Source organism: Triturus cristatus, chromosome 4_1 (assembly GCF_964204655.1).
Source record: "Triturus cristatus chromosome 4_1, aTriCri1.1, whole genome shotgun sequence".
NCBI classification, from domain to species: Eukaryota; Metazoa; Chordata; class Amphibia; order Caudata; family Salamandridae; genus Triturus; species Triturus cristatus.
Window position 1 is genome coordinate 1,280,176,523 of NC_140585.1, and position 27,425 is coordinate 1,280,203,947.

Sequence of the window (27,425 nt, forward strand, 5' to 3'; positions counted from 1 at the left end):
AACTAAGGTTGGGAATGATCATGTATACACTAAGACAGTATTTTAGAGGACTACATGCCTATATGAGTTGCAAGTTCCTCCCCACTATTCAGTCCTTTGGGTGTCTTGCAGTCCAGATCTAAAATAAATCTGGACTCGAATACTCTTAGATTTTTCTCTCGGTCCCCTCCTCGTATGTGCCTGGGAACTCTTTCAACACCAAAAAACCGTAAGCTGCTGCTGTCACTGTGATGAACTTCAGAATAGAGACGCGCTACTGGATAATTGTGGTCACAGTTTGCAATGGCTCGCACATGCTGTAGGATTCTCAGTTTCAGTGGTAACTTAGTACTGCCTACATACTTGAGGCCACAAGGGCACTCAAGTATGTAGACAGTGAAATCACTATTGCAGTTAATTATGTGTTTTATTGGACGTTTTTGCTTAGTACCAGTGATGTACTCTTTGCAGTTCTTGCCATTGCGGTCTGCCTTACACACCCCGCATGTGGTAAAGCCATTAGGCATTTGCAGCCATTGTGGTTTGATATCATCCCCACGATTGCTGTGAACTAGTTTATCTTTTAAAGATCTGGCCTTTCTGTATGTTATTTGTGGTCTAGTTCCTATACATTCACCGATAATGGGATCTGCTGTTAAAAGATTCCAGTGTTTTTTCATGATTTTATTTAACGCCCATGCTCCCCTGCTGTACTGAGTTACCATTCTTGGTGTCTTGGGCAAGTCATTGTCCTCATTCCTTTTCCCAATGGTACCGCTAGATGGTTTAAATAGCGTGTCGTGTTGTTGTAAATCCTTAACTTTGTTCAGAGCTATATCTAAGGTTTCCTCTTTGTATCCCCGTGTTCTGAAACGTGTGAGCATGGTCTGTTGTTCTTTTCTGAAATCATAGTCCGTACTGCAGGCACGGCGAGCTCTTAGCAGTTCCCCATAGGGTATGCTTCGTTTCAGGGGGACTGAGTGATGACTGGCCGCATGTAACAGAGTGTTACCCGCGGTTTGTTTACGGAAAAGTCGTGTTGTGATTTTCCCTTCTTTTATCTCTACCGCTATGTCCAAGAATTCGCAGTAAATTGGACTGATCTTGTGGGTAAATTGTAAGTTTAGATCATTAGTTCCCAGTGTGTCGATGAATTCCCTGGCTAGATTTTGAGGTCTGTTCCAAATAAGGAACAGGTCATCTATATACCTGATCCACACCAATATGTGGTCGGTATATTTTTGTAGTTGATGCGTCCACACTATTTGTTCCTCCCACCAGCCTAGGAAAAGATTCGCTAGGCTGGGGGCAAAACAAGTACCCATCGCGGTACAAGACCGCTGACGATACACTGATTTCTCAAAGAGAAAGATGTTATTCTGAAGACAAAACAGCATCATAGTCTCTAACATTTTGTTGTGCTCCCAGAGATCTATATGTCTACTTTTGAGAAAATGCATACAAGCTGCTACTCCTTTGTGTTGATCAATACATGTATAAAGCGAGCATACATCTAGACTAATCATTATGTATTCATCCTCCCATTGTATATCATGGAGCCTACGCAAGAAATCAGAACTGTCCTTGCAATATGACACTAGATTAAGTACATATTTGGACAGAAATAAATCCAAAAATATGGATGTATTTTCAAGCAGTCCTCCATTCGACGAGACTATTGGACGCCCTGGTGGAGAAGTGGCGTTTTTGTGGATCTTTGGGAGAAAGTATATACATGGTATGCGTGGTTTCTCTGTTCTTAAAAAATTATACTCATCTGTGTCGATCAATCCCTGAAAAAAACAGTCACTCAAAAGTTTATGATAATCCAGAATGGTCTTTTTATATTGGACCCAATCAATGAGTTTGTAGCATGTTTCATCAGTAAGTTGTCGCATTGCTTCCGATCTATACTTGTCAGCATCCATTACCACGACATTGCCCCCTTTGTCCGAGGGCTTGATTACAATTGTTGAATCGGACTCCAAGATTTTCAGGGCTTGCCTTTGTTCCATAGTGAGATTATCCAATTTGGAATTTTGGAATGTCTTCCTTGTTTTCTTTAGTTCCATGATAACTGCTGAATTGTAGGCCTCAATGTTATCGAATGGAACATTGGGATTAAATTTCGATTTTCTTTTTAGGCCACTATGTTCTTGTTGTCTACTCATAATGCCACATGATTGCAGTAATGAATGATCGTTCCCGTGACGGGTATTTCCCATTTCTAGGTCACACATGACTCTCAATAACTCCATATCTTGAATTTGTAGATTCAACATCTCAGGATCATTAGTAGGCATTTGCTTGAACTTAGATTTTGAGCGTGTTTCAAACATTTTCATTAGCTTCAATTTCCGAATATAAAGGAACAGATCAATTCTCGTGTCCGTATAGTTCAAATTGTTGCTGGGACAAAAAGACAGGCCCAATTGTAGTACCGAGGTTTCCAATTCACTCAGATTTCTGATAGATAAATTAACAACTGTTTTGTTTATCGTTGGGTCCTTAGTTTGAGTGATCCATGTTTCCGAATTCTTTTGTTTCTTTCTATTCATTCTCTTTCTTTTATGGTCCCTCGTCCTCTTCCTCTTTTTTGCCCTCTTCCTCTTGTTTGCCCTCTCGTTTGGGGCTTGTTCCCTTGATTTTGTTCTTTTTTCTGTTTCAGTATCTGGAACTCGTGTAAAAAAGTAAGAGGGCGTGTGGATAAAGGGACTGTTGTACTGCGATCTTCCGAATCAGTGCTTATATCTGAGCTTGTATCTGTTGATAGCAATTCAGTTGTGCGTTCGGTAGTTGTTGCTTTCAAGTTTCTTTGGGCCCAGTCGTATCTCTTTGCATATGTTAAGATGCGCCCCTCTGCATAATCTCGTTTGTCTCTGAGAAATTTCCGCTGTTTTTTCTGTTTGATTGCGTCTTCGTACTCTTTTAGTTTCTTCTGGAGTGTTTTCAGAAATTCCTCGAGTGTATTATCGCTTTTGTACTTTTCTAGATCAGCTCTTAGTATCGTCAGTTCATTTCTGGTTGTGTCTAGATCTATTTGCGCATACTTTACGAGCATCTCTAGCATGCCTTTACATGTTTTGGCCATAAATTGAGCCCACTCTGTAAGAAGATCTTGATTGGGGTTGTCGTATGTGGGTACAATGGTAATCCGTAGTCCCCTGGGAACACGTCCGACCTCCACGTAATTAGTGAGGGATGCTACTTCCCACCATTTATTTATCTCCCGTTTGCTCAATTTTTCAAGTAGGAATAGTTTTTGTTTTAGACTGGTGTCACTTCCTACAGTGGCCGAACTGGTGGTGGGTTTCACTCTTAACTCATCCTGTTCCTCATTGAATAATGAGATCGCCTCTGCCTTTCTCTCAGTGTCCCAATCACTCATATCTTCATCAGTTTCCTTACGCCGCAACTGTTTACGTTGCGGCAGTCACGTCTGTCACGTCTGTCACCCGTACCGTAAATAAAACAAATATATATATATTCACTGAAAAAACCATAGGTTTCACACATGTTATAGTTAGCTGGACATTTCACTCGTACAAAACCATTGAAATTCCCCCGTTATAGTTAGTTCAGCTAACTATAACTTGCGCGCCCGCAATCCACTGCTGATGATGTCACATATTACATCACTCATGACATGGTCAGTGACATCACTCATGACATCACTGATGACATAGCAAAAACCAAAGGAAATGATGGACGGAGTGTTGAGCATTGCAAGCACTCACCCCCAGTCAACTGATCTGGGCAGTTCGGGCTGGACTATTCCCATGAGGCACAGGGTCAGACTGATTTGCATATGGCCATGTCTGAACTGGGGTGGCAGAGTGGGCTAAAGAACGATGGTGGATTAAACCCAGATCAGTTGACTGCGGTTGAGTGCTTGCAATGTTCAACACTCCGTCCATCATTTCATTTGGTTTTGCTTTGTTCGCCATAAGTTGGCAGGGTATGCTCAGACGTGAGTCCCTTGCTCACTTTACAACTGGATTCAAGCAAGCCTGGCTGAAGACGGCTGAAATGCCAGAAATCCGTCCTAGGAAGCTTGTTTCCGGTCCAGGGAAGACATGGCTTGGCAGTTCGGGCTGGACTGTTCCCATGAGGCACAGGGTCATACTGATTTGCATATGGCCATGTCTGAACTGGGGTGGCAGAGTGGGCTAAAGAACGGTGGTGGATTAAACCCAGATCAGTTGACTGCGGTTGAGTGCTTGCAATGTTCAACACTCCGTCCATCATTTCATTTGGTTTTGCTTTGTTCGCCATAAGTTGGCAGGGTATGCTCAGACGTGAGTCCCTTGCTCACTTTACCACTGGATTCAAGCAAGCCTGGCTGAAGACGGCTGAAATGCCAGAAACCGGTCCTAGGAAGCTTGTTTCCGGTCCAGGGAAGACATGGCTTGGCAGTTCGGGCTGGACTGTTCCCATGAGGCACAGGGTCAGACTGATTTGCATATGGCCATGTCTGAACTGGGGTGGCAGAGTGGGCTAAAGAACGGTGGTGGATTAAACCCAGATCAGTTGACTGCGGTTGAGTGCTTGCAATGTTCAACACTCCGTCCATCATTTCATTTGGTTTTGCTTTGTTCGCCATAAGTTGGCAGGGTATGCTCAGACGTGAGTCCCTTGCTCACTTTACCACTGGATTCAAGCAAGCCTGGCTGAAGACGGCTGAAATGCCAGAAATCCGTCCTAGGAAGCTTGTTTCCGGTCCAGGGAAGACATGGCTTGGCAGTTCGGGCTGGACTGTTCCCATGAGGCACAGGGTCAGACTGATTTGCATATGGCCATGTCTGAACTGGGGTGGCAGAGTGGGCTAAAGAACGGTGGTGGATTAAACCCAGATCAGTTGACTGCGGTTGAGTGCTTGCAATGTTCAACACTCCGTCCATCATTTCATTTGGTTTTGCTTTGTTCGCCATAAGTTGGCAGGGTATGCTCAGACGTGAGTCCCTTGCTCACTTTACCACTGGATTCAAGCAAGCCTGGCTGAAGACGGCTGAAATGCCAGAAACCGGTCCTAGGAAGCTTGTTTCCGGTCCAAGGAAGACATGGCTTGGCAGTTCGGGCTGGACTGTTCCCATGAGGCACAGGGTCAGACTGATTTGCATATGGCCATGTCTGAACTGGGGTGGCAGAGTGGGCTAAAGAACGGTGGTGGATTAAACCCAGATCAGTTGACTGCGGTTGAGTGCTTGCAATGTTCAACACTCCGTCCATCATTTCATTTGGTTTTGCTTTGTTCGCCATAAGTTGGCAGGGTATGCTCAGACGTGAGTCCCTTGCTCACTTTACCACTGGATTCAAGCAAGCCTGGCTGAAGACAGCTGAAATGCCAGAAACCGGTCCTAGGAAGCTTGTTTCCGGTCCAGGGAAGACATGGCTTGGCAGTTCGGGCTGGACTGTTCCCATGAGGCACAGGGTCAGACTGATTTGCATATGGCCATGTCTGAACTGGGGTGGCAGAGTGGGCTAAAGAACGGTGGTGGATTAAACCCAGATCAGTTGACTGCGGTTGAGTGCTTGCAATGTTCAACACTCCGTCCATCATTTCATTTGGTTTTGCTTTGTTCGCCATAAGTTGGCAGGGTATGCTCAGACGTGAGTCCCTTGCTCACTTTACCACTGGATTCAAGCAAGCCTGGCTAAAGACGGCTGAAATGCCAGAAACCGGTTCTAGGAAGCTTGTTTCCGGTCCAGGGAAGACATGGCTTGGCAGTTCGGGCTGGACTGTTCCCATGAGGCACAGGGTCAGACTGATTTGCATATGGCCATGTCTGAACTGAGGTGGCAGAGTGGGCTAAAGAACGGTGGTGGATTAAACCCAGATCAGTTGACTGCGGTTGAGTGCTTGCAATGTTCAACACCCCGTCCATCATTTCATTTGGTTTTGCTTTGTTCATCACTGATGACATCTCAAATGACATCACTGATGACATCACTGAAGACGTCATCCATGTGATAAATTACCACATCTTCTCACACCCTAATATAACCTTTGATACACCGACTCTAAATTTCAGAGTTCCATTCTCAAAACCATACATACTCCAATACCAATAACTACATACCCACTCATTAACTCTTAGGTCTATATACACCTCCACTCACAGGGCAGCACAAACGGAAACCTCCACCGTGCTCCGTGTGCGCATGCGTACGTGCTCCACGTGCGCATGCATACGTCGTGCGTGCTCTGTATGCGCGTGCTCCGTACGCGCATTCGCGCGTGCTCCATACGCACGTGCTCCGTACGCGCATGCGTGCTTGCTCCATACGCGCGTGCTCCGTACGCTCTTGCGCGCGTGCTCCGTGCGCGTACGTTGCGCGCACGGCAAGTCATGTGATTAAGAAGCAACTCTTGTCATTGGTTTATAGTAGTTTCAGGTCATGTGATTAAGAAACAACACTTTTCATTGGTTTATAGTAGTTTCAGTTCCAGAAACTTCCAACACCACACCCACTCCCCTCATTATTTCTTCTGATTCCCTGGGAGAAGGAGCTGAGCAGCTTTTCCAGTACTCCAGTACTTGAGAATGGCAGAGCAGCAGTCATATTCTGGGAGTGAGGAGGAGACCCTTGTGCTACAGAGACAGAGGAAACAGAAAGACTCTTTTATATGGCATTTATTAACATTTCCAGAGGGGCAGAAGAAGGTAAATGCTCCAAAAGTCACCTGCACTATTTGTGGTGTTGTCTGATCAAGAGGAGATCCTAAAAAGAAATACTCTTTTAGTATTTTCACAATGATCAGGCACGTTAAAGGAGTACATCCTGTGGCTTTTGCTCGAGCTGCTGGAGACAACCCTCAGCAGCTCAGCCGAGCACCTCCGCAGCAGTTCAGCCGAGCACATCATCGGCAGCTCAGCCGAGCACTTCATCTGCGGCGGCAGCTTCACCTGCTTCTGTTCCTCTGGATATACACCCTCTGTTCAAGAGGGTGCATATACGGCGCAATGCGTGCAATGCTCTTCTCTCTTATGGTGACACCAGCATTCCCCTAATAGAGAGCAAGATACAGCAGCACACATGCGGCACCCCATATTTTTTTTCATTTTTTTGTTCCTCAATTAACACAACGGCTCTTTTTAGCGCCACCTAACATCTAAACACTTAAATTTGATTTTTAATTCTATTTTTTTTAATGATTTTTTTCGCCGTGCGCGCACGCACCTCGCGATTTAAAAAAAAAAAAAATGCACCCTTCAGGGTTCCTTCAGGGACCCCCTGACAAAAGCTAGGGGGTCAGGAACTCTGTACCCTGCCCCCTTTTCACGTTCTCCACCTTTCTTTTTCACTGTCACACACAAAATGGCGTCCGACACTTCCTGATTTCGACCGATTCGAATGTTGACTGACATCTAACCACCAATCAGAATTACGCTCACGCACGGCACCGTGCGCGCACCGTGCCCGCACGGTGCGCGCTTATAGATATTTATGTACTTTTAACTGCAATTTTCGCAGAAACTACTGAACAGATTGACACCATATATGCAAACGGCACATCCCTGACCTGAGGGCTACCTCTTTGCCAAATTTCAAGTAATTCTGTTCAGCCGTTCGGGCTGTACCTTTGACTAAAGGTCCTATGGGAAAATGCATGGGGAAAACGCGTTTTTGGGACCCCCTTTTTTCTCAGCCCCTGCTTGACGAATCACCCCGAGACTTTCAGGGTAGGAGCTCAGCGGAGCGTCCCATTAGTTTTGAAAATTTCGCGAAGATTCGTCAACCGGCGCCAAAGTTATTCAAAATAGAATTTTCAGATTTCCTATGGAAACTCGGTCCTAACTATAACTATCTACTGGCGACCGCCAGTAGATAATGTATGTGTGTGTGTGTGTGTGTGGCATCTCAACACCCACTAGAGGGTATTAAAGAATACTGCTAAACTACTAATACCAGCATGCAGTGAGTCATGGGTGACAGCCCACTAGAGGGCAAGAAAGACTAGGTATGATTTAATTAGAAGTAGGCAGTACGTTATTGAGACGCCGCATTTGCAGCCTGTGATCAAAGACTTTGGCAGTCTGAAACTCTTTAGGCGTATGGAAGTGAAGCTGAGTGGAATGCCGTTTGTGCCACTGTAATTGGAGTAACCAGTTAACGATTGCGTCTTTGCCTGCGGCCGATTTGGATAGATAGATATAGATATAGATTTAGATATAGATATATTTTATATATTATGTTGTTATTGTGTTGTACATTATCCCTCTTCTTCCTACTCCCTACTTTTCCCTTTGCTTTCCCCTTGCCCCTTGATACTGGCCTGGCATAGCAACCAGTGCCAGTGTTCCACTGATGACAGGTGGTTCATTTGTAGAGTGTCTATTAGTAATGCGGCTTTCCCATTGCACACCCTTGCTGCAGAATAAGTCTCTTCAAAGAAAACTTCCTTTTTCTTTACGACAAAACTATTTTCCAAAGATCTAACCTATTGGCTTTGTTAATACTATTCTATCATGTTTCTGGTTGGTGTGTCTGTACTTTCAAGCTAATAAGAACATCGGGCTGCGCAGCAAGTAACTGGGAGCCTCTTCAAATGAATTCATATCTCTCGCTTTACGCAAAATAACGTCAAACATGCATACAAGGCACGTGCTCCCGAATAACTGTGTGCATTCGGGTGCGCGCCTCGAGCGCTCGTGGGTGAGCAGCGCATATATTGTTTACCGTCTGACAAAGCTTCAGATGTGTGAAACTAATTTCGATGCGCTTTTTATCTGCCCATCTGTGAAAAACAGGACTACTCGTTAAATGTCACAAAATGTCATCCTAATCCCAAAGCAGGGAGCGGAAGTAGAGATGTCATTCACTTATCATAAGTAAATGTTATGCTTAGGCCGTATATTTATAAAATGGAAATAAGTGGCTGCGTTTGAGCTGTCTGCTCTAGATGTCTGGTTAGCCGGGACGAGTTTAAAAACGGCAAGTAGTAACAGGCTGCAAATAACCAATGCGCCCCTCGCAAAACACATCAGTCTGAATCCTCTGAAATCACAAAATTTGAAAACTTTGAAACATATGAAATTGTAGACAAAGGAATCTATTTAAATTCGACACTATTGATAGTTTACTTAATTCGAAAGTGAAGTGTAAGAGAAACAGAACTTTGCTGATAATTAATCATGCCGAGCCTGTGTGTTCCTCATGAATAATAATTAATTGCGCCACACGCCGTGAAGTGCGAAGAGATAGTGTGTGCGTAATTACGCGCACTAATTGCTCGTCGATTTTGCATTTATCACACAACCCTCCTATATACAGAAATCTGATACGAGATAGAGTGCAATTTCGCAATTTAATTTTAAGTGACTCAATGAAACGACCAAAATAAACGAAATTAATAATTGAGAAGCAGGTGGAAAGTCATTTAGGGAGTGATTCCTATTTAGATGAATGGATTATGGGTTTCGTTTCGAGTTGGGTGGGAGGGTAAAGAGAAACATATTTCCGGAACAGGTGAGAAGAAACAGAAAAAGAAATTCATCCACCATCTAGATGGTATAGTTGAGGAAGCTGAATTAGCGGATTTTTTTCTCTAGGTTTCGCGCCTCCTTCACAAATCCTGCAATTTACCGGTACCCGACTCTGAATCAAGTGTACAGCTTGCCGTACAGGAGACGGCACTGACTGTAGACAAAAGCCGCTCGTGTGGAAACACTATTCAATTCTAGGCACACACTGGCAGTGTATAATCAGGGCCGGTTTTAGCGCTGGTGGCGTGCGGTGCAATATTTGTTTTGGTGCCACAACTCCCCATGACCGCCTCCTCGATCCCCTCACTACCACCGGGCCAAAGTGCCCCTCATATCTCCAAAATGAAGTTATTGCTAAACACAGTGCCCACCCGATCAGGCCAGCGCCCCCTCCATAGGTCAGCGCCCTGTGCAACTGCACTGGTCACACCGCCCCAAAGCCGGTCCTGCATGCAATGCTCCACGGACACCCACCCCTTATCCTGACAGATTACCTCGGGCAGCTCAAAATTACACAGCGATTGCGTCATTTTACAATCTGTGTGACCTGAAGATTATGCTCAGTGCCTTCTCTAGCCTACAGGAGCAGATTCTTACTAAAGTATCAATTCCAACCTTAAATGAAGGTTTTCGAATCATTATCTGCAAGGTGTACGAGTACCCATTTGTGGAGTATTCCTTGTTTGTGATAAGCAGCTGAAGGGCTTAGATTTTTCCAGCCCAGAGGCCATGCCAAATAATAAAATGTTCCAGTTGGTGCTCGCTCAACCTCGCCGCACAATAGGGCAACATTGTAGGCCAGTTGCCATCTGATGCGCCGTTATAGTCAGGCTTGAAGGAGGCATAACAAGTTTTGTGGCCTTCACTGAATCACAGCAACTCATGCAAGAACTTGAAGGTACACATACATATTTTTGGTTTGCCGTAGAAGCATAACTGTCTGCAGTCAGACACCTCTAATTTAATAGGAGCGCTTCATAAAGCACTACTAAGGCCTCAGAAGATTCCTCCTTATCAAAAACGGGATGATGCAGGGGTGGGGTGGGGGGCAAATGACAGATGACGGGATAGGTCAAATAAAATAAATAAAATCACTTACCTTGCGCTCAGCCATCCACGAGTCAGCGATTCGGCAAGCGAAAGTTAAGGGGGTTTATTTATTAAATGATTTTATTTTCCCTATCCCATCAGTTGTCAACTCTCCCCCCCAAACCCCCCGCCCCGCCCACCACTCTTACCTGTACCGGCCGCGCCTGTTTGGTGCCACAACCTATTGGAACTATTGGAATTGGAAAATTAGCCCAGGCTCTATATTATGGTCTACACAGTAATTGTATTTACTAGTATGGTGCTAAACAACACAATACTTGATCAGATTACTGGAAACAACATGGTGCATTAGTAAAATTACAAATACCAGGGGACGAATTACAGAAAGTGCCCCTGGGACACAGCAGGCATGTGCACCTGCTTTGTGTGCCCTCCAGTGCACTTTGATAACACAGAAGAGGCAGAGATGCGTGTGCCCTTTCTGTAATACTCATATCGCTTGCACACGTGTAGCACCAGTGCTATCTCAAGAGGGCATTCCGTCATTTGCATGGGGGCATGGCCCCATGCAAATGAGGCAATGTCTTTGTCTCTGCATCCGTGCCATATTATGGATTGGGGTGCAAAGGTAAATAAGCTGTCAGCAGGCGCACTAAAAGTGCCCCACAAAATGTGGAATACTGTGAGTGCACCCCTGAGGGCTACCATCTTAAGGGGGAAAAGGGGTACTCAGGGACTCCCACCCAGATATCCCCCCGCAGGCAGGTGCACTCACTGCAATCACCTGCAAAGAGAGCTCTAATCCCGCCTCAAATTGCAGGCGGATTGCTGCCTGCACAGAGAAACACAGAGCATCTTGAAAACAGCCGCTTTGTATTTCACTTGAATTCCATGCCCCCAAGGCAGCATAATTCTCAGCTGTCCTAAAGGCAGCACATTCTCTGTAATAGGGTATCCCTGTTTGCACAGCGCATCTATTTGAATGTGTGCTGTGGAGCAAACAGGAAAAGGGTGCCCTATGTCTAATAGGGGCCCAGAAGGGCAGAGGAGGGAGCACAGATGAAGGGGAGATCCACGAAGGTAGATGGAAATTCAATGAAGGTGAGGGTATTCAGTGAATTTGAAAGACCCTTTAATTAAGGTTGATAGAACTTTAGTGAAGATGGATGGTCCTTAGTTGAAAGAGCCTTCAGTGATGATTTGAGACCCTTAGGTAAAGGCAGACAGGACTTCATTGAAGTTAGAAGGGCCTTCTGGGAGCATGGGTGAATTATCAAAGAAGATGACTGGGTCTCCATTGAGGGTTGCCAGAAATTGATTTTCAGAGAAAGTGAATGGTGCTTCAGTAAAGGTGGGCAGATCTTGAATGAAGGTGGATCACTTTTTAGAAAAATTGACTGTGTCTTCACTGAAGGTGTAAGAGCCCTTAGTGAAGGTCGACAGACCTTCATTGAATGTGGAAGGACCTCATTAGTTTCCTGTCGGGCAGGACTGGCAATTTGACTCTTCATGCGGGGGCTGGTGCTATCGGAGGTCAACTTTTGAAGGGCCAAGTGATAGGCTAGGCCTTCAAAACACTTTCTAGCTCCATGGGCTTTATTTCAGCAGTTATAACGGTGGCAGAAGAAGAAAATTGGAAACAAAGGGGGGGGGGGTGGATAGTTAGAGAGAGAAACATAAAAAGGTAGGCACAGCATCACTTTGAGCATTTTTACAGGGGCTGTATTTGGTTTTCAGTTCCACCAGTTTTTCTGCACCTGGCCAAGTTTTCTGGATTCTTCAGTGAATATAGATAGGAAATCAATGGAGGTGGAAAGTCCTCCAGCGCGTGTGATTGGATCATCTTTAACGGTAAATAGATCTTAATGAAGGTGGGTGGGTCTTCAGTGAAGATAGGAGGGCTTTCGGTAAGGTGAAAGAACTTTCACTGAAGGTGGAAGTCTCTTTAATAATGGTGAAAGGGTCATCAATGATGAATGCTCCTTTTTTTGGTGGAAGTTCCTTTGCTGACGATGGCCATGTATTCAGAGAAGCTGAGAGAGCCTTCAGAGAGTGTGTGAAGCATTCATTAAAGTTGAACAAACACTGAACAATAAATGCCCTCTTGTCAGACACCATTTGTGAGACTACAGAACAGGCAAGAGCTACTACTGAGCCCCAACCATGATGGTTGAGGTCGTTTGCCATTTGTGTGCTGTGGTCCATGCTTCTAAGGCTCTGCAAACAGGCCAAGTACAACCCATAACTCAAGGGTTAGCAAGGAAGATTAGTCCAAGGCTTCACATGGAGGTAGTGGAGGGACAAGAGCTCAGAACTCAATGGTCATACAATGGACATAACAACATATTATCCAGTTCTGTGCCTATCTTTTGGGAAAAGTAAATTACTTTACTCTCAAAGCAGAACCAAATACTACACAGTTCTACTGGCATGCAATTACATGGTTGTAATACAATTCTCAGAAAGGTCCTACACCCCCCTTCCTGAATCATCTTTCCCCACTATTGGAGATATTTCATAACTACAGTCACCAATATACTCTGGGCATAGGAATTGATTAGGCACAGGTTCAGGTGCAAATTACTTCACATTCTCCTATTGATAAGTTGCTCAGCTCTTTTCTTTTACCCTTTACATTCACTCAGGCAATAAGCCTTCTGCATGTCCTAGTCTCTCATTCTAGTTGCAGGCTAGGCCCTGCTTTCAGTGGTGTAGCTAAACCTATTGCCACCCGGGGCGATCCTTGAAATTGAGCCCTGGTGCAGACTAGAGTGGGGGACGGCGGCAGTTCACAGATGACTTGTTCCTGGGGTGGTGGTGGTTGACAGCCGACTTGCTCTTGAAGGGGGGGTGAATGGTATTTGACAGATGACTTGCTCTCGTCCGTCACTCCCAAAAGGACCACCCCCTAGCTAGGCCACTGCCCGCTTTTACCTGCTTATTGGTGTTGTAGTTCGAGCGAGGCGGCAGGTGCAGTTTGTGCAACTGACTTTAGAGAAGTGGGTTCACTTCCTTGGGGGCCACAGTTTTGACCTTCTTAGACCAGGGACCTCTGATTGAAGTCAATGTGCCAGGGCGCTTCACAGGACACTTATCTTCCGCAGGATTGGTGTCCCTGGCCGCGTGCACACAGGTGCTGAGGTTTGTCAGTTACATCCTTCAGTCAGACTCATCCAGGATGTTTTGACTTCAGTTGTAGCAGCCTCTAGGCTGATCAGGGCCCTTTGCTTTGGCTGTGACATGATTCCTCTTCCCAGTGTCAGCAGTGGCATCACCAGTCATTCAGGCCCATAGCAGATTGCCTGATGTTAGCACTTGGTCACATAAATGTGCTGGTGCAGTTCACAAAAGAACTACTAAGAGAGATCAGAGAGCCCATTCACTCCACCTGTCACTCTTGACCTCGCTCTCTGTCATAGTTATCTTTCTCTGGGTGTTTCTCCAGCTGGAAAAATGCTGGGCTTCTCTTCCTGGGCAGCACCTCCTCCTGTAGGGCCAAGAACCCTCCTTCCATCTCTTTGCAGGTAGGCAGGCTACTGGACATTTTAGGCCTTGGCAGACACTCTGCTCCACAGCTGAAAAGGCAGACGTCTTGTGATGTACCCTCACCTCTAGGCGACTGGCTGTCAGGCACATTTCAGCCCTCATTGAACTGCATTTTTAGGATCTCAGCATAGCACCCCCTTCCTAGGAGGAGGAGAATTTGAGACTGGAACCAAGTGTGGTGGATTTGATCCCACTTTTATTCGTGTTTTCCACACAAGGAATGTGGAATCACTTCCTAGGATGTCAAAACTGGTTTGGCTTGTTTCTCTTTTAAATACTATTGTCTGGCTATTCCTTAGATATATTGTTTGTGCTGGGCAACACAGTGGTATATAGTCTTGTAAAAGTATTGGTACAGTTCACACAGGAACTGCTCTGAAAAACGAGGGGTCAACCTCTCAGCACTGGTCGCTCCTGGCTTTGCTCACTGTGATAGTCAGCTTTTTTTGAGTGCTCCTCTCACTGGTAATAATGTTATGTTATGTTATAGTATGCTATGCTATATTATGTTATGTCATGCTATGCTATGCTATGTTACGTTACGTTATGTTACTTTATGCAGATTTGCAGAGCGCACTTCTTGTGGGCCTATTGGGTTAATCAAAGAGCCAGGTCTTCAGCTTCTTGTGGAATCCAAGTAGTGGGAGGAGGCTCTGATGTGTTGAGGGAAGTCGTTCCATGTTGTGGATGTGATGGAGGAGAAAGAGCGACCTCCTACTCTGCTTTTGCAAATACGGGGAGTGTGTGCGAGTGAGAACAATGCAAAGCACAGGTGTCTGGTGAGTTGATGAAAGTGTATATGGTTGTTTAGGTATTCTGGTCCTGTGTTTTGCAGGGCTTTGTATGTGTGTGAGGAATTTAAATTGGCTATGCTTGCGAATAGGGAGCCGTTTAAGCTTTTTGAGGTGCGGTGTGATGTAGGTGTGGCATGGAAGGTCGAGTATGAGTCTTGCTGCGGCATTCTGGATGATCTGGAGTCTGTGCAGTCCTTATTTGGTCGTTCTGGGGTAGATAGTGTTGCCTTAGTCTGGTTTGCTGGTGATGAGTGCATGTGTAACAGTCGGTCTGGTTTTCTGTGGCGGCCATTTGAAGATCTTTCACAACATACATAAGATGTGAAAGCAGGAGGTGCTCACTAAGTTACTTTGTGCCATCATGTTGAGCTTGTTGCCTAGGATGATTCCTAGGTTTCTTGCATGGTCTGTGGGTGTAGGAGTTGGTCCTAGCTTTGCTGGGCTCCAGGCAGAGTCCCATAGGGAGGAATTGTTGCAGAAGACCAGAACTTCAGTTTTGTTGGAGTTAAGCTTTAAGTAGTTGGTTTGCTTCCAATCTGGTACCATAGACATGCAGTTGTCGAAGTTGGTTCTGGTGTTGGTGGTCTTGTTCGTCAGGCAGAGGATAAGTTGTTTTTCATCAACGTAGGAGATGGCTGCGATGTCATGTGAGTGGAGGATGTTGGTGAGTGATGTCATGTTTATGTTGAATAAGCTGGGGCTGAGGGAGCAGCCCGGTGGAACTGTGCATATCAGGTTCTTCTTATTCTCTGAGGTGAAAGGTGGTAACCTGGCCCTTTGGGTGAAGAGAGATCAGGTACATTTCAGAGTGGATTCTTGTATTCTAATCTCATGAAGCTTTCTGATGAGGAGATGTGGGAGACAATGTCAAAATGGAAAACTATTGTATTGAAGGAAGTGACCTCTATAATTCCTGGCATCTCCCCGTGCATCAATACTTATTCTAAATATCTCCTCCCTCAAGGCGGAATTTGGGTCTATTTTGTTTATTGGAATATTAACAAGGCTTTCCTTCTTATTCATTAAGAGATAATCATGTCTCTTTTATATTGGTGTAATTTGCACAAGGCGTTATTGTAATAAGTTCTAGATTTGAACAGAAGTGTAAAACATTGCACACTGGGTATATAACACTTATTGAAGTAGCCCTTCTGGATGAACTGGAGTCTGCGCAGTAGTTAGGAGGAAAAACATTCCTTCAATGGTACTGTTTCACTAAGAAGAATAGATACAATATATCTAGTATATAAACTCATAATATCTATCCCCTGTTTCCATGGGATTCTACCACTGTGGATGGTATGATTCGCCAAACCAAATCCATGGTTCAGTCACACTCTCCCTCAGTGGTGGCACCATTCTGCTGTCAGATCTCCCAGTCCATATGCTAAGTACATGAGTTAAGTTGTCGGTTCATGGTCTATTTAATAGGTTCCACGGGATTTCATCATTGAGGCCTGTCTCATTGCTACAAACCCGGTATATCCATTTTTGTTCCTTCAGTAGTAAGAGCTTTTTGATATATTTTACTGTGCTAAGGATGTTCAGTTTAGCCAGCACTGTCAGGAATATGTCATCTTCTATGTTCTTTTTCTCTATGTATTGTGTTGTGAATTTTGTGATGGCTTCCTTGCATCTGATATTATACCTATGCTCCATGATCTTTACTTTTATTTTCGGAGTTGTCATTTCTGTGTACTGTAGGACACAAAGGCATCTGATGAGGTAAATTGCATTCTCAGTGTTACAATTTATATGTTTCTTCTGAATCCATGGGTATTTTAATCCTACGCCAATACATTTAGTGTCCCTGATTAAATTGCACACATCACATGACGCACACTTAGGGCCTCATTACGATGTCGGTTGGAAAGGCTCCGAATGGTATTCGGTTTTTCCTAACTCGAACCCATGTTTCCGACCGACTCGGAAACATTTCCAACCTACCGATTATGATAGTAGGTAACCATTCGGGCTTTCAGCTTCGGTTCCGACCGGAATTCGGAGACTCCAAGTCGGGCGGAGCCGAATCGTACAGGTCTACGGACCGTGTTTCTGACCAACGTATTATGATGTTGGATTGGGACAGCTATTCCGAATCAGTTTGTACGACAAGAAATGACTGTTGGAAACTGACTTTTGGGGCCCATAGCAGGCCCCCCTTCAGCCAAGGGCTCCACACGGTACCCAAGGGACCCCTCTTAACAACCATGCACAGAAATGCGCATGTGCGGGTGTCCGTGTATGTGCAGTTTTCACTGCGAACGCGATGAAGAGGAGGAGGCCAGCCGGGGACACCGCAGATAAGGTAAGGTGCCTTTTATTTTACTTTATACTCATTTTTTAACAGTTTTAACAATTGTTAATAGGGTGGGTAGGAGGCGGGGGCAGGCCAACTCCGCTCCGCCACGTGATGTGCAGGGTTTTGCCAACTCCGCGTTCTCCGCGTAGCGCGGAGAAGGCAAAACTCCGCACACTCCGCAGGCGGAGCGGAGTTCTCCGCCCGCGCCTATCGGGGAGGTGACTTCATGGATGGCGGCGAGCAATGGTTCCTTATGACGGTGTAATGTTGATGGATTCGGGAGTCACCCATGTCGAGGATCAGCTCCACGTTGATCAAGCATCGGCGTCGGTGAAGTGAGGGCTGCGGTGCGAGTAGGGACGAAGCGTCGTGGACTTCACGAGCAGTGTCCTTGGCTCCGGTGCAGGCATCGGAGTTGGAGTCGATGCGGCATGGCGTTGGCAGGCGTCGGGCCTACAGTGCAAGTTGGGGTGGTTCATCGTGCTCTTCACGAGCGATGCCCACGGCTTCGGTGCAGGTTATGGCATCGCTCGCCAGCGTCGGTGTTGCAATTTCCTTCTGTGGCAGCTGAAACAGCAGTTCCAAATGCAGAGAGACAGAAGGGATGAAGTCTTTGTGTCCCTGAGACTTCAGAACAGGAGGCAAGCTCAGGTTCAAGCCCTTGGAGATCTTTTCTTCATGCAGGTGACAAAGCAAATGGCAAAGTCCTTTTTATCCTTTCCTTGGCAGCAAGTACCCACTGCAGGCCAACCCCAGACTTCAAACAGCACAGTGCAGTATTCCTCCTCAGCTTATTGGGTTCTTCTCCTTGGCAAATATTCATCTTTATTTCCCAGAAGTGATCTATAGTTCTGGGGTCTGGGCCCCAATATTTATATCACAAAATCCTTTGTTCTCTGAAGGCAGATAGTGTCTGTACACAGCCAAAACCAGGTCTGTCCTCACTGGTGCAGCTTCCTGGCAGGAGGTGGAGACAGAATTGCTGAAGGCAGACCAGGCCCATTCAGGTGAAAAGGAAATCTCCTCCCCCTACTCTAAATGCAGCCCAGTTCCATTCAACCCAGCCCTGACTCATCAGATTTCTGGATCCACTGCCCCTCTCCAGCCCCTGTCATCCAAAATCCAGATATGTAATACACAAACCTAGCAAAGGCACACTGAATGGTTAGGCAAGAAAATACCTACTTTTTACAAGTGTTTTTTTCAAACACTGAATGTAAAAATCACCCTCACTAGTTCAGGCATTCTAAACTTTATTTGTCTACCTTGTTCCCAGGGCCAGTTATGTTTATAAGATGTCATAAACAAACTTCCCATTCTGTCTTATGGGAACAGGTAGCCTTGCAATAGTGAAAAACGAAATTGGCAGTAATTCACTATCAGGACATGCCACACACATCAGGGCATGTCCTACCTTTCACATTCAATGCACACTGCCCGCAGGGGTACCTTGGGCCTACCTTAGGGGTGACTAACATGTAGAAAAAGGGAAGGTTTTGGGACTGGCAAGTGTGTGCACGCGCCAAGTCGACATGGCATTCTCAGACTGCATACAGGCACTGCAATGGCAGGCCAGAGTTACACTTTACAGGCTGCTTCTGTGGGTGGCACAATCAGTGCTGCAACCCACTAGCAGCATTTGATTTACAGAACATGGGTACACACAGTGCACTATACCAGGGTCTGACAAGTAAATCAAATAGCCAATAATGGAAACACTAATCCATAACAACATTTTACAAAAGGGAGCACTTGCACTTTGGCACTGAACAGCAGTGGCAAAGTGCCCAACGCATCTAGACCAGCAAAAATGGAGTTCAACACACAGCAAAACACAGGAGGCAAATGAAAAAATGGAAGGGAGTCCCATGCCAATGGTGCCACGTCTAAGAGTGGGTCTGGGCTGATCTATGCTGAGGGAGCTGAGCCAGTCTGCTTCTGTGATTTTGGCCCAGCTGAGGCTTGGGATGCTGATACTGGTTGTTGTGTTGATTTGAGGTGTATTGATTTTGAAGTGGATGATAGAGTGATCAGTCCATGTGAACGGCATGGTGGAATTTAATTTGATGCTGGCCCTGGTGGTGCATAGGGGGCCCAGTGTCTGTACTGCGGTGTGTATTGGTTGTGAGACAAACCAGGTAAGTCTGATGTGGCTCGGGCTTTTGAGGAGTGCTGTGGAGCAGGGGTCGTTTATGTCTTCTAGATGGGAGTTGAGACACCGAGGAATATGTAGGTTCGAGAATCAATGGTGAGCGGATGAAAACAAAGTTGATGATAAGGTTAGTGATGGTAGCTCGCTGCCTGAGTGTTCGGTAGGTGAGGGTTCCTTTCATAGTAAAAATTGCATCTAAAAATGCAAGTGTTCCATGAAAGGGATTTCATTCTCTAGTGGTGAATCTGATGGAGTCTTTGAAGATGTTGGCGAGCCCTCTTCCTGGCCTGGACAAATGAGGTTCAAAAGCAATGCACAGAGAGGTGAAAGGAGCAGAGGCTGAGAAACAGTAGTATAGTAACACCCAAAAGCAAGATTGAAAGTCATGCAAAGAGCCTTGAGAAGTGAGGAGTGATGCGGCAGATGGTAGGAGCAGAAGAGAGAGCAGAGGAGCAGAATTGAGGGGTGAGGCTGGAGCCTAAGGCAGGAGAATCCAGGTCTGGTAGGCTTTAGACTTGTCAGACGACCAGTCATAGGTAAGTGGGGGGGTTCCTCCTGAACAGTATCTACTGCAATGCCAGGCATACCCCTTCCCTCACTCAGCAGTCAGGAGGCATCTGGGTACTTTAGGCAGATCTTCCTCTCCTTCAGCATAAAGTGCAGGCTACAGGCAATGTCCCCTCACCTCTGAGGATCCGGCTATTGGGCAGGCATCTGCCCTGGTTACACTGCAGCTCTTCAGTTCCTCTGTGGAGCATCCCATTCCTTCATCAAGGAAAACTTGTGTGGAAATCAAATAGTGTGGTTTAAAAATGTGCATAAAAGTGGGATCCAAACAGGTGATGTGGATCCACTGCCTCATGTTTCAGAACCAGTTTGGGTTGTTTCTCTCTCAGATGTCAATTCTGGCTGTTCCTCAGATACAGCCTTTGTACAAAGTTATGGCTCTCACAGAAGGTATAAATGTATACAAAACATGAGCAGAATGGAGTGTGAGATCTTTGCACCTGGTTGTCATCAGCCTTATTCAATCAGCAATCCCTGATAGAAAAAACACCCCTGCCTAGAAACTTCCTCAAAACCTGGCCAATAAAAACCTCTCTCACCTATTGCATACTTGGAATAAAGAAATCACCCCATGCCCTGAACAGTCTTAAAAGCATGTTTCCCCTCACAGAGGTCTTCATCAGTTCAACCTGTTCTCTGATTAACGGGGCCCGCTCAAGAAACACTTTTACTCTTTTTAACTCTCCAGATGACAATACTTGGGGCTTCGAATAGATGTCCTCACTAAGGAGGTGAAAGTTGCCTTTATGTAGACTAACCAGGAGAGTCTGTGCGCGGCATCAAGCAACAAACAATCTGAGAAAATCAAACTGTTAGGCTTTAGGACCTCCCTGGTCTAGATCTTTATCCAGCACAGTAGAGGGCTAAGAGCAATTATACCGACTAGATAACTAATACCAAGTTCTACATGAACTGAAAAGACCGGGGTACACTGTGGGACCTGAACAAGTCACCTTAGAAATTGATTTTCTGCTGCCTAGATTATATCAGACTTTTCACACCCCAAAATCTTGCTGCTATACCGAAACTGAGACACACATTAGGTTTGATAAATCTTAAGTAATACTCTCGGGGACCGGGATCCCACAATTATCCACGGCCCCATTAGTTTTGACGAGCTCAACTCTTTCCCTGGCTTCCAATTATTCTAAGCATCGAATAGAACCCCTAAATACTGAAAAGGATAAAACTTTACCTAGTGTATGATGGGCCACTTTAAAGGTCTTCGAACTGGTAGACCATGGACCTACCATCATAACTTAGGATTTAGGAAAATTCACAGCCAAATTCAAGCTACCCACAAAGACCACAAATTTGTCCAAGAGAAGCTGCAGCCCTCTATCCGTACGGGCCATGAGGACTGGACTGAAAGAAGGGCTTGCTCGATTCCCATTAACATATACAGTGAGCAAAACTGTTGCAAGCATGCAACCCTGCCGGATGCCCCTGCTAGTCTGAAAAGACCGTGTGCGAGTGTCACCTTGCAAAAAATGCACTAAGGCAGAAGTTTCAGAGTGTAAGTCTACCAAGAAAGCCACTATATACAAGTCTACCCCTAGCTCAAGAAGCAGAGACCACAGTTTTGGCGGTTAACCCTAGCAAATGCAAATGTAAGTTCCATGAATTGCTGGTGGAGGGATTCAGACCAGGCTACAGTATACTTATTAATAATTAGGTAAAGATTCAGGCATTGGTCAGATGTAGACTTACCTGGTCTCATGCCATATAGGACGTCAGACAGGATGTCATTAGTATCCAACCGTGTCATCAGCCTTTTTGAGTATAACCCTCCCAAGGACCTTTACTACGGCATCAATCAGAGAGATGGGGCAGTAGCACCGAGGTTTATCCTTATCAGCTTTTTTGAACATGGGCACAATCACTGCCGTAGACCACGAGGGCAGCACCCTTCCCCATACTAGCGCATTCAGGACCTGGGTTAGTAGGGATCCCCAAAACTCAGCATCTGCCTGGAACAGGTCCGGAGGGATCACATCGGGGCCCGGGGCCTTGTTGTGTGTTAGCGCACATATACCCTTGGTTACTTCATCCAGGGTAAAAGCCATTGGAACCCTCCCCATCTCTGGTTCTACCCTGACCTCCCCTCCGTCACCTCCCTAAAATTAAAAACCTCTTCAAAGTGGTCAACCCACTGGTGCTCGGAAATATGGGTACACATTGCCGGTCCTGTCCCATCCGCAAAACAAGACCTATTTACTACCCTGCCACAAAAAGAAAGCTATCACCACACTCACTTGCCTGTATTAGCAGTGGCAGTTGGTGGCAAAACACATGGGGGGGTGCCAAAAAATGTACACATAACAAATACACATAACATATCCACATTTACACATAATACAGGTAACAAATGCATGCTAATATACATATTAACATAAATATACACATAAAAAACACTTACCTTACACTGCCACTCAATGTTCTGCATTACATACTCGCTGTTCTGCATTACGTCCTCCACATGCGAAGCTCGTAGACAACTCTCTCATCTAATCAAGACTCTGTTTTAAAGCATCTTGATTGGCTCGAGCAGGCTGGCTCCAGGCTCGAAAAGGCGGATCACTGACATAACATCGACACTCAAAATATCGATCTACAAAATTATCAACACACAAACATTGATATTCTATACTTATTTAAAAAAATACACAAATATCAACACACAATTATCGACTAACATTAACATTAATAAAACTAATATCGATCCAAAAAATATTGTAATAACTAATATCGAAATCAATTAATAAACATACAAAATGACACAAATATCAAAAACAAAAATATAGATCACACTAATATCACCCAGAAAAATATCTACACCTTAAAAATATTTTTTATAACATCAGATATAACAAACTTAATATAAAAATTATCACAAACATAACTCATTAAATAAATAAATGTAACACTATATACATTTTAATTTAAAAAAAAAATACTTTAAAATATTTAAACTCAACAAATATATTATACTTACACATGCTATATATTGAATAAATATTTTTCAATATACATGAATGCAAAATAAAATACAAATAGTGTACTATTACACGTTTAAATAAACTAAGAATAAATAAAAGTTCAACTGAACATTAATTAGAGTTTCCCATATAAGGAAAAACTGCCAAATTACTAAAAACAATTTGTAACAACCAATGAAAAATACCTACAACCAAAATAACCCAATAAGACTGAAAGTATAATTAAACAAACGCTAAATAAACAAACAAAAAATGTTATATTATTTTAAGCTCCAACAACAAAACCAAGAATAAGGAGAATCTCTGCCAGATTGCTGCTGCAACACTGGACTTTATCATTGAAAGCTCTGAATACAACTTCAAAAACTAGGTAAAATATCTATTTAATGTTACAACTGCATAAAATAATCGTAAAGCACTTTTTATAATAACTAAATAATTAATGTATATTTTTTCTTAATTATATCTCTACAGAAACTTCAACACATACTCAACTACCTTCAAACATCATGCAAAAACCACCTTGCCAAAAAAGTAAGTATGAATCTCAATTAAACTATTAAAACAAGTAAAATTTCCAACCCAAATCACCCACTAACCACACAACCCCCAAAATGAAATAAATGCTGTTAAGCACATTTATCAACATTTACATGTTTCTTCTGCAGGAAATCAAAATAAACACTAAAGACAAGCACCAACAGAAACACCTCAGCGTCAAAAAAGGTCGACATATTCAAACATGTAAGTATAATGTTGTATATAAAAACCTATATTAAAATACATTTAATATTTTTTATGTACATTTATCATAGAATTTGAAACATCAGAATGACTGAAGGTGCCAAATTCATAACTTCCCAGAAAGGAAAAGTTTTATTATGTTATATGGGATATGTCTACACCCAAGAGACATAGACAGGCAACAAAGTTAATTGGAAATGCAACAAATATAATTCAAATGCATGCTATGGGAGGGCTACAACTAAAAAAACTACTGTGTTACATGTTAAGGAACATAACCACCCCCCTAACATAGCTTAAATAGAAGTGAGAAATGCTTTAGACCATGGGTACTCACAAACTTTCTCCCGGGGGCCAAATTTACAGTGTGGTTTGTGGCCGAGTGCTACACCTGTGGAGGCGGGGTTAGTGGGGATCGGGGCTAGACAAAAAAAAATCTGTGACCATGAGGTCGAACACAGGGCCCTGCAGTGGATGCATTAGTCCACTGAGCCACCAGCCCCAGCATACACACACATGTCTGTCTGTCTCTGTTTGTGTGTCACTGTCTGTGTTTCTCTGTCTTTGTGTCTCTGTCTGTGTGTCTGTGTGTGTGTGCCTCTGTGTGTGTGTGTGTGTGTATATGTCTCTGTGTGTCTCTGCATCTGCGTCTCTGTGTGTGTGTCTCTGTCTCTGTGTGCATCTGTCTCTCTGTGTGTGTGTCTGTCTCTGTGTGTGTCTCTGTGTGTGTCTCTGTGTGTGTGCGTGTGTCTCTGTGTATGTGTGTGTCTGTCTCTGTGTGTGAGTCAGTCTCTGTGTATCTCAGTCTGTGTGTGTGTGTCTCTATCTCTGGCTCTCTGTGTGAGTCTCTGTCTGTGTGTGTGTGTCTCTGTCTCTGTGTCTGTCTGTCTGTGTGTGTGTGTGTCTCTGTCTCTGTGTGTGTGTCTCTCTGTGTGTGTCTCTGTCTCAGTCTCTGTGTCTGTCTTTGTGTGTGTCTCTGTGTGTGTGTCTGTGTGTGTGTGTCTCTGTCTGTGTGTGTGTGTCTCTGTGTGTGTGTCTCTGTGTCTCTCTGTCGGCCATGTGTGTGTGTCTCTCTGTCTCTGTGTGTGTTTCTCTGTCTCTGTGTGTGTGCGTGTGTCTGTGTGTGTGCGTATGTCTCTGTGTGTGCGTGTGTCTCTGTCTCTGTGTGTGAGTCAGTCTCTGTGTGACTCGGTCTCTGTGTGTCTCAGTCTGTGTGTGTCTGTGTCTGTGTCTCTGTGTGTGTCTCTCTGTGTGTGTGTCTCTGTCTGTGTGTGTGTGTGTGTCCCTCTCCGTCTCTGTGTGTGTGTCTCTCTATCTCTGTGTGTGTCTCTGTCTCGGTCTCTGTGTCTGTCTTTGTGTGTGTCTCTTTGTGTGTGTCTGTGTGTCTCTGTCTGTGTCTCTGTCTGTGTGTGTGTCTCTGTCTGTGTGTGTGTGTCTCTGTGTCTCTGTGTCTCTCTGTCTCCGTGTGTGTGTCTCTCCATCTCTGTGTGTGTCTCTCTGTCTCTGTGTGTGCGTCTCTCTGTTTCTGTGTGTGTCTCAGTCTCTGTGTCTGTCTTTGTGTGTGTCTGTGTGTCTCTGTGTGTGTCTCTCTGTCCCTGTGTGTGTCTCTCTGTCACTGTCTCCATGTCTGTCTTTGTGTGTGTCTATGTGTGTGTGTCTGTCTCTGTGTATGCCTCTGTCTCCGTGTGTGTGTGTGTGTGTGTGTGTGTCTGTCTCTGTGTGTCTCTCTGTCTGTGTGTGTGTCTCTGTGTGTGTGTCTCTGTCTCTGCGTGCCTCTGTGTGTTTGTGTCTCTGTCTCTCTGTCTCTCTGCGTGTATCTCTCTGTCTCTGTGTGTCTGTCTCTGTGGGTGGAGTAGAGGCTGCGGGAGAAGATGACGTAGAAGAGGACATCATTGGCAACACGAAACAGGAAGCTTCCCAAAAGGCCCTTTAAAAGTCAGCTGTGAAAACGCTTACAGCTGACTTTGAAAGGGCCTTTTAGGAAGCTTTCCAACTGTGCCATGTGTGAGGTCACAGAGGCCTGCTATTAACACAGAATATGCCTGCAGGAGCTACATATGCTGCTGCGGTCATCTTCTGTGTTTACTGTCACCCTCACTGGCAGTGTAAAAACAGCATGGCAAGGTCTGCGAGCCACCAATGAAGGCCTGCCGGGCCTCTGGCGTCCCGCAGGCCGTACTATGAGTACCACGGCTTTAGACACTCTGAAAGAAGCTAGTACTAGCTCTCAAAGACCTACTACTGAAATATTAAAAGATGTACTCCCCAGAGTTCCAGAACATGTAACTGGCCAATTACCCTCTGTCTCAATGTTGAAAAGGCTAATAGCTAGAACATAAAAAGCAACTGCTACCACCTCACCTACCCCTAAAACTTTCAGTGAAATACAAATACCACCTGAACTCACTGTAAGTCATAATGAAGAACAATTTCTACTTTATGACGAACCACTACCTATGTAGAACTCTTAACAAAAGTAAAGCAAGATACTAATAATTACTGCCATCAAAAAGTTATCATAGACTTTGAACAGTCAATGATACAAGCCATCCTGAAAAACTACCCTCACACAGCAATCCAAGGTTGCTAATACCACTTTAACCAATGCAGTTGGAGACACCTTCAAAAATCTACGCTCAGTGTGAAATATGCAACTAATAGCAATTTTGCATATGAAATAAAAAAACGAATTGCACTAGCATACGTCTCAATAACTGATGAGGCAGAACACTACAATCTCTTAATAGAAAGCCCCTATTACCAAACAAATGAACAAAAACAAAGTGCCCTACTCGACTATTTCGAGGATACCTGGGTGGGAAGGCTACACAGATCTGGACACAGGAGACAGCCCAAATACCACATACAATGCTGGAATGTATATAACAGTACCCTAAACAAAGAAGCACAAAATAGTAACACTGTGGAAGAATGGCATAATGCTTTCCAAGCTACAACAGGCAGAACCCAACCAACCCTATATAAATTACTACAATCCCCCCAAAAGGAACAAAGCTACCAACAACTAAGACTTGAACACTCTGGGGGTCATTACGTTAGCAGGCGGATCGTCACCGCCCGTATGGCGGTGGCGATCCGCCTGCCAAACTCCTCCGCCCGTATGACTTTTCCCCCACCACATTATCTTGGCGGAGGGGACCCCGGCGGATGGGAAGACTGTCTGCCGGTAGGCAATCCGCTCGATTGCCTACCGGGCAGAAAAGCCCAGGAATATGGTGGCGGTGCCTAAGGCACCGCCATCCATATTAGGATGATGGCAGGCAATTGCCTTTCCCACCATGGAAAGGCAGGCAGTTTTGGCTTTGGGGGCCCGTTGCAGGCCCCCAGGGTGATCAGGGGGGTGGTGCACAGGGGGGTACCTAACTGCATTGTCATGGTCATGGTCATGGTGGCAGGCACCTCGCGGTGCCTGTGACCTTGTGCATGACAATGCACACAGTGCATTCCCAGCATTGTGGCGGGCGGTCCTCTGAGCACCGCCCGCCACAATGCTGGGAATGGAGGATACCACCACCACGGTGGTGGTGGCATCCTAATTGCAGGTACAGGACCGCCGCACCACTGGCGGCCGGTCCCAGCACCGCTAGGGTGGCGGGCGGACTAAAGTCATCCTAATGGACCTCTAAGTAACACATCTAGGTCCAAAGCTAACTAAACAGACTAAAACAATGTTTGAGCACCTACAATACAAAGTAAGACTCTACCCAAACACTAAAGGGTTCGAATAACTAGTAACAATAGCTGAATCCCTACTTTAGAACAGTACTAAAAAAAGATAGCAAT